This window comes from Lipotes vexillifer, unplaced genomic scaffold, assembly GCF_000442215.2.
Source record: "Lipotes vexillifer unplaced genomic scaffold, Lipotes_vexillifer_v1.1 scaffold1007, whole genome shotgun sequence".
In the NCBI taxonomy this organism is placed as follows: Eukaryota; Metazoa; Chordata; class Mammalia; order Artiodactyla; family Lipotidae; genus Lipotes; species Lipotes vexillifer.
In genome coordinates, this window is record NW_006782358.1 from 805191 (window position 1) to 812375 (window position 7185).

Genomic DNA, 7185 nt, shown 5'->3' on the forward strand with positions numbered 1-7185 from the left:
AGTTTGGCACGGGCAGTCCACGAAGGGAGAACCTTTGAGTAAATATGTAGCTCTAGAAAAAAATGTGCTATGCACATTAAAGATGGAGAGAGCCCCAGTAATTTCATTCCAATACTGAGTCCCAGCCAGACTCCAATGCCTCTCTGTGATCTAAGGTGACTGCACCCTCACCTTAACACTTGAAAGAAATTTTCCAGGCAAAAACTCACCATTCAAATGCTATAATCAACAAAAGCCTTAGGCATTTATTTGCTAAACATGAATTTAATTTAGCAAAGTTTCATTGTAGTTCGAGGGAAGGTAATATTTGAATTAACTAAGGCATTATTTATAAATGAGGAAAAAAGTTAACACAGTGGACAAAACATAAAGGGTTGAATGACACTGAAATGTAGCTTTGAGAGCCACATTTATATTAAAAGCAGCAGAAATGTAAAACTTCCTTATGATATACTAGAAAAAAACCTAAATATGATAAAACTGTAGTCTCTGGTACTCATAAATCATTAGTAAGCACTCTTTAAGTTAGATAATTGTGAAATTTCACACTCAAAAGCACTCTTTCTTTGTGATGAATCAAAACTACAACAAAAGTGGCAAGCTATAAATATATACGTCCACTGTTTATTTTGACACTACAAAAGACAACTGCCAACAGACTGGCAAATCCCTTTTATAATCCATACATGCAATACATAATGTATACATTTTATATTAATCTTGCATTTTATCAGTAATTTTAATTATACAATTTACACTATGATTATATCACACAAGTGCTTTTGAAACATGTGAAAGAGACCATAAAGAATGCACACAAATGAAAGTAACTGTATTTTGTAGTAACACTGATTGTAAGTGACTATTGCATAGTTAATGACTGAGAGTTTTCTAAAGCTGGTAAGAGACATCAAGTCACAGAATTAAGAAGGCTTATGAATCCCAAGCAGGATAAATAAAAAGAAATCTACACTTAAGCAAATTCTAGTATAACTGCTTTAAAAATCTAACATAGAGAGAAAAATATTAAAATCATCTAGATTTTAAAAAGATAGATTACTTCCAAAGGAGTAATAGCAGATTTCTCAGTAGAGATAATGGAAACTAGAAGTCAAAAGAAATGGCATATGCAAACTGCTGAAAGGAAATAATTTTATACCAAACAGAAATACCCTTCAGAAATGACATTTCCAGATAAAAATAAAATAACTTCTCATCAGCAGACTAGCACTTCAGGAAATGCCAAATGGAGTTGTTCAGGCAGGAGAAAAATGGTCAGTGTATAAAGTTAGATATACAGGAAGTAATGAAGAGCAAAGATAATGTAAATGTGTGGATAAATCTAAATGTGTAAGATTTTATTAGGCAATACTGATTTTTAAGTGTTGTGGGGGTAAAAATACAATACATGACAAGACCTGCATACAACTGCAGAGAAAGCAAATAGAAGTAAAGTGTCCTGAGGGTTTACATTATCCAGAAAGAGAGTGAGACTAACAGGTAACACTAGGCTTTGAAAAATCAAGACTGCATGTTGTAATCTCTAGTAAAACTACTGAAACAGTATTAAAAGGATGAGTAAATGTCAGACTAGTAGAGGAGGAATAGAGAATACTAACATCTGTTCCATCAGCTCAGAGTAAGCCAAGAAGAGTGAGAAAGAGGAACATAAAACAGGGTACCAACAGAAATAAAATATGAAGACATTAGATTTAAATACAAACATGTTAAGTAAATACATTAAGTGTAAACAGGCTACGTATTTTAAGTAAGATAAAGATGACCAAACTTCATTAGAAAAACAGTTTATGCTATTTACAAGAAATATATTAAACTATAAGGACAGATAGATTGAAAGTAGAATCATAGCAAAAGATAAACCAGGCATTCAGTAGCCAAAAGAAAGATGGTGAGTTATAGCACTATCAGATTTTAAGGCAAAAAACATTACTAGAAGTAAAGAGCAACACTTCACAATTACAAAAAAATTCAATTTATTGAAAAATAATATTGGATTTTTTTGCACTCAATAAAGTTGCCTTAAAACACATAAAGAAAAATTTACAGATCTATGAGGAGAAATAGACTATCTGCAGTCATAATGAAAGATTTTAATGCACTCCTATAGTAACTTTTATAACCCTTATAACACGCAGATAAAAAGTCAGTAAGGATAGAGATATGAAATGCAGGATTGACAAACTTGATCTAATACATAGAATATTGAGTCCAGCAAGGACAGAATGCACTTAATACACGGGAAACAGTTTCCCCCCCAAAATTGAACAGATCCAATGTCATAAACCAACCCTCCATATGTTTTAAAAGAATGAGATAATAAGAAGTATATTTTCTCACCACAGTACAACTAAGCTAGAAATCACTAACAAAAAGATTTTTAAAATGTTATGTTGTGGAAATAAAGTACTACACTTCTAAGTAACATGGCTTTTTTCTAAAGTGTAAATTAGAAAATATTTTTAACTGAATGATAATGAAAATACTACATATCAAAACTTTAGATGTGGAAAGCATCTGAAGTTGTGCTTCTTATGGAGAATTTTATCATTTTAATTGCACATAGAGCAATAAAAGAAGAAAGGCTAAAAAAATTGATGAATTGAGGAAACTAAGTCAGACAAAGACAAGTACCATATGATCTCTTATAGATGGTATCTTAAATAAAAAAAAAAAAAGCAAGCAAACAAACAAAAAAAACAACTAAGCTCATACAGAGAACAGATGGTGACTGCCAGAGGTGGCAGTTAGGGATGGGAGAAATGGGTATCTATTTTTTTGGATTTGGTTTTAGTTTAAACAAATTGAAAAATATAACCTAAGTTCTTTGTGTCTTAGTTTTCAGGATTCTTTCTTCTCAGGAATGTTGTTATTCATGGATTAATAAAAAGAAGAATTTGGCTTACACAACACTGAGAGCTAAAATACTCGCCCCCCGACACACACACCTATTAGAAGGGCTAAAATCCAAAACACTGACAACACCAAATGCTGACAAGGATGTGGAAGAACAGGAACACTCACTTATTGCTGGTGGAAATGCATAATGGTACAGCCACTATGGAAGACAATTTGGCAGTTTCTTACAAAATGAAACATACGCTTACCGTATGATCCAGGTATCACTGTAAGAGGTATTTACCCAAAGGAGTTGAAAATTTATACCTACACAAAAACCTGTACACAGAGTTAATAGCACCTTTATTCATAATTCCATAACTTGGAAGCAATCAACTTCGTAATTCCATAACTTGGAAGCAGTAGGTGAATGGATAAACAGTGGTACACCATACCATGGAGTGTTATTCAGCAATAAAAACAAATGAGTTATTAAGCCATTAAATGACATGGAGGAAATATAAATGCATACTGCTAAGTGCAAAAAAAAAGAGTCTATTTCAAGGACATAGAAAATAATAGGAAATTAAACTCAAAGAAAGAGAAGGAAGGAAATAAAGTTAAGAACATAAACTAATGAAATAAAATCAAACCAAACATATTATAATCATCAGCTCCATTGATGGAGCTGTTGAAGAAAAAAGAAAAATAAATAGCCAATGTCAGGAATGAAAAAAGAAGACCTGACTATAAGTCCTGCAGACCTACAAAATTATAAAAAGGTATATTAAATAACTTTATGTAAGTAAATTTTAAAATATAAATGAAGCAAATTCCTCAAAATATACATGTAAAAACTGACAGAAGAATAGAAAATTTAAATAATCCTTCAGCCATTAAAAAAATTAAACCTATAATTTAAAACTTTACAATAAAGGAAACTCTGGGCACAGATGGCTTGTAAGATACATTCAAGGAAGAAATAACGGCAATCTTTCACAAGTCTTTTCAGAGCACAGGAAAAATACCTACCATTTGCCGATTCATGTTAAGGTGCTAGAATAACCCTGATTAAAAAAAAAAAGTACTGACAGGAAATTCCAAAAAAGAAATTTTTAAGCTGGTCTGATTTGTGAATATAGATGTAAATATCCTGAACTTAAGAATAACAAACTTACCCATTAACATAAAAATGGAATGTTGGTGATTTGCTTGGTCTGAACTGGAAAGCCAGAATCAATTTATTTACTGTCTTTGTTTTCCTGAACTTCATTTCAGAAGTAATGCCTTTTTTCAGTTCTTGTTAAGTTTGTTTTATATATATGTGTATATATATACAGCAATAGAAAAAAAAGGTCAATACATGTTGGGCGTATTCCAGAAAGCAAGGATAGGTTAAGATTTAAAAATCAATGCAATTCACCACATTAACAGATTAAGGGAATATCATCTGATTATTTTGGTTGATTTCAATACATGATGTTGATTAAATTCATGATAAAACCTCTTAACAAACTAGGACTAAAAAAGGAATTTTCTTAAGTCTAAAAAGAATATCCCCACCTAAAAGAACATTCAGCAAATATCAGACTTAATGATAAAATATTGAAAGCTTTCCTTCTGGCATTAGAATGGACAAGTTTATTATTAGTTTCCTAGGGTCTTCACATGGTGTCTTCCTCTGTGTGTGTCTTTGTCACTCCTCTTTTTACAAGGACACCAGTCATATTGCAGTAGGGCCAACCTACTCCAGTACGATCTCATCTTAACTTGATTACATCTGCAAAAAACGCTATTTGGAAATAGGGTCACATTCACAGATACTGGGGTTTAGGACTTCAACGTACCCTTTTGGGGGCAATATTTAATCCAAAAAACAAGGACTCACCCTATTATCACTTCTTTTTGTACTGAAGGTCCTGGCCGTGCAATAAGGCAAGAAAAAGAAATAAAACGTATAAAGATTAGATAGGAAGAAGTAAAACTGTCATTATTCATGAATAATATAGTTGTCTCTGTAGAAAATCCTAAATAATTCACAGATAAAATATTAGAATTAATAAGTTTAACAAACTGGTCTATTCAAGATTAATAAACAAAATTTATTTTACTATGATGTAATACCAAAAAACAGGAAAAATAAGTGTTTAAAAAGATATAATTTATAATAGCAAAAAACAAAACAAAACCAAAAACCAAATACCTTGAAATCAATCTAACATGTGTAAGACCTTATGAAATCTTATTGAGAGAAATTAAAGAAGATCTAAATAGAGGAATATGACACATTCATGAACTGGAAGACTCAATGTTACAAATATGCCAAGTCTTTCCAAAATGATGTATACATGCAATGCAATTCCAATCAAAATCCCAGTTTATGGAGACTGACAAGCTGATACGAACTCAAGTTTATATGAACACAGAAAGGGTCAAGAATAGCTAAAAATCTGTTGTACAAAGTGCTGAGACTTGTACTACTAAAAACGAAGACTTACTATAAGGCTATTTTCATTAAGACAATGTGGTATTGGCACAAAGATAGACAAATATGCCAATGGGACAGAAAAGAGTGCCCACAAACAGACCCATGCATGTAGGGACACTTGTTCCATGACAGAAGTAGCATTACAGAGCAGTAAGTAAAGAAGACACTTTTCAATAAATTATGCTGAGACAAGTGGAATTCATATGGAAAAAAAAATTCGACCCCTAGCTTGTGCTATGAACCAAAATAGCTACACCCAAAAACGTGGATGAATTTCACAAACAAATCTGAGCAAAAGAATACATAAGATTCCATTCACACAAAGTTAAAACAAAACTAAATCATATTGGAAGAAGTCAGGATTGTGGTTAATTTAGGGAGAAGAAAGTGTTAGTAGTTGGGAGTGGGTACAAGAGGAGTTTCTAGAGAGCTGGTGAATATTTCATTTCTTTAGATGGGTGGGGTTCTAGCTGCATTTGCTTTGTGATAATTCGTTGATTTGTACATTTACATTTTGTGCACTTTTCTTTATTTGTATTAATCTTCCCAATAAAAAATTTTAAAAGTAGACACATTCACTCACTGAACAAATATTTATTGAGAAATCACTATACACCAGACATTGTACTAGATCTGAATCAAAAGGAATAAATACAGGCATAAGCCCTGCGATACCCTTAGCTTGCTACGAAAGGGAGACTCCCTCTTTATGCGGGGTGAAGGTGATAAGGAAAGCCATTAGATCCTTCACTGGGCTGAAACATCAAAATAGTTCAGAAGTGTTCTGCCCAACCCTCAAAAGTGGTGGTTACTCTCTGTATACACTGGAAGGTTCCAGGGTAATTTGAGATCTACACTTAGTTATACATAGGAATCCTATCTGCTTACCTAAGTAAACTCTTGCGTCGAAAGTCATGGCACTAGCCCCTAAGAAAACCAAGAGAATACTATTATTAATTTGCAGTTAATTTTGGAGCTATTACACTAAAATAAAAAAGTTCTTTGGAGTTCTAATGCAAAAAGCATTGAGTTTTAAAACAACATTGTCCTGATTATAAAATACTAACATGCTCAATGTAGAACATCTGGGAAATCAGAAAATTACAAAGAAAACAAAAATCCATTATTCTATCACCATAGCTACTGTAAATGTTTTGGTACATTTCTTTCCATTTTTAAAATGCCTTTATACATTTATTTTCACAGTTGACATCCGGATTTCTATGTGATTTTGCAAACTGAGTTTTCCATTTAAAAATATGAGCTTTCCCCCATGTCATTAAATAACTTTCCTAAACATAATTCTTAAGTTTGTAAAAATCATATCCCCAACTTGAATCATCTCAATGAGAGGTCATTCATCATGTGTAATCGAGTCGAAACATCCGGGGTCCCAGAGTTCTGAGAGGCGTCCAAAACTTAGCTAAAGCCTCTGATGGAACATTGGAACCTGGCAGGCGCGGCGGAGGCTGTTCCAAGGGCAGCTGCGGTCACAGACCCGGACCCGTCCGCAGAGTCCCCAGCCCTGCGGCACGCAAGTTGCCAGGAGGACCCGGAGCCCGGAGAGTCCTAGACTTTCCATCAGGTTTAATACGCGTCTACGCTGTAAGTTCCTGGCGATACCCCAGCGCACACCCCTCAGCTCCCGGGTCCGGGCCGAGCCCGCAGCACCCGAGCAGCACTGGCTCGCTCCGGATCCCGGCGCCCAGAGCAGCCTCTGGGTGGCTGGATTCGGCTGCGCCCTCCGTGGCGCGCCACTCCGAGTCCTTAGCTCGGGTCGCTGGGCTGAACTTGGGAGGAGGCGCCCTCGGTTCCGGGCCTGCCCAGACTGCCCCCTCCCC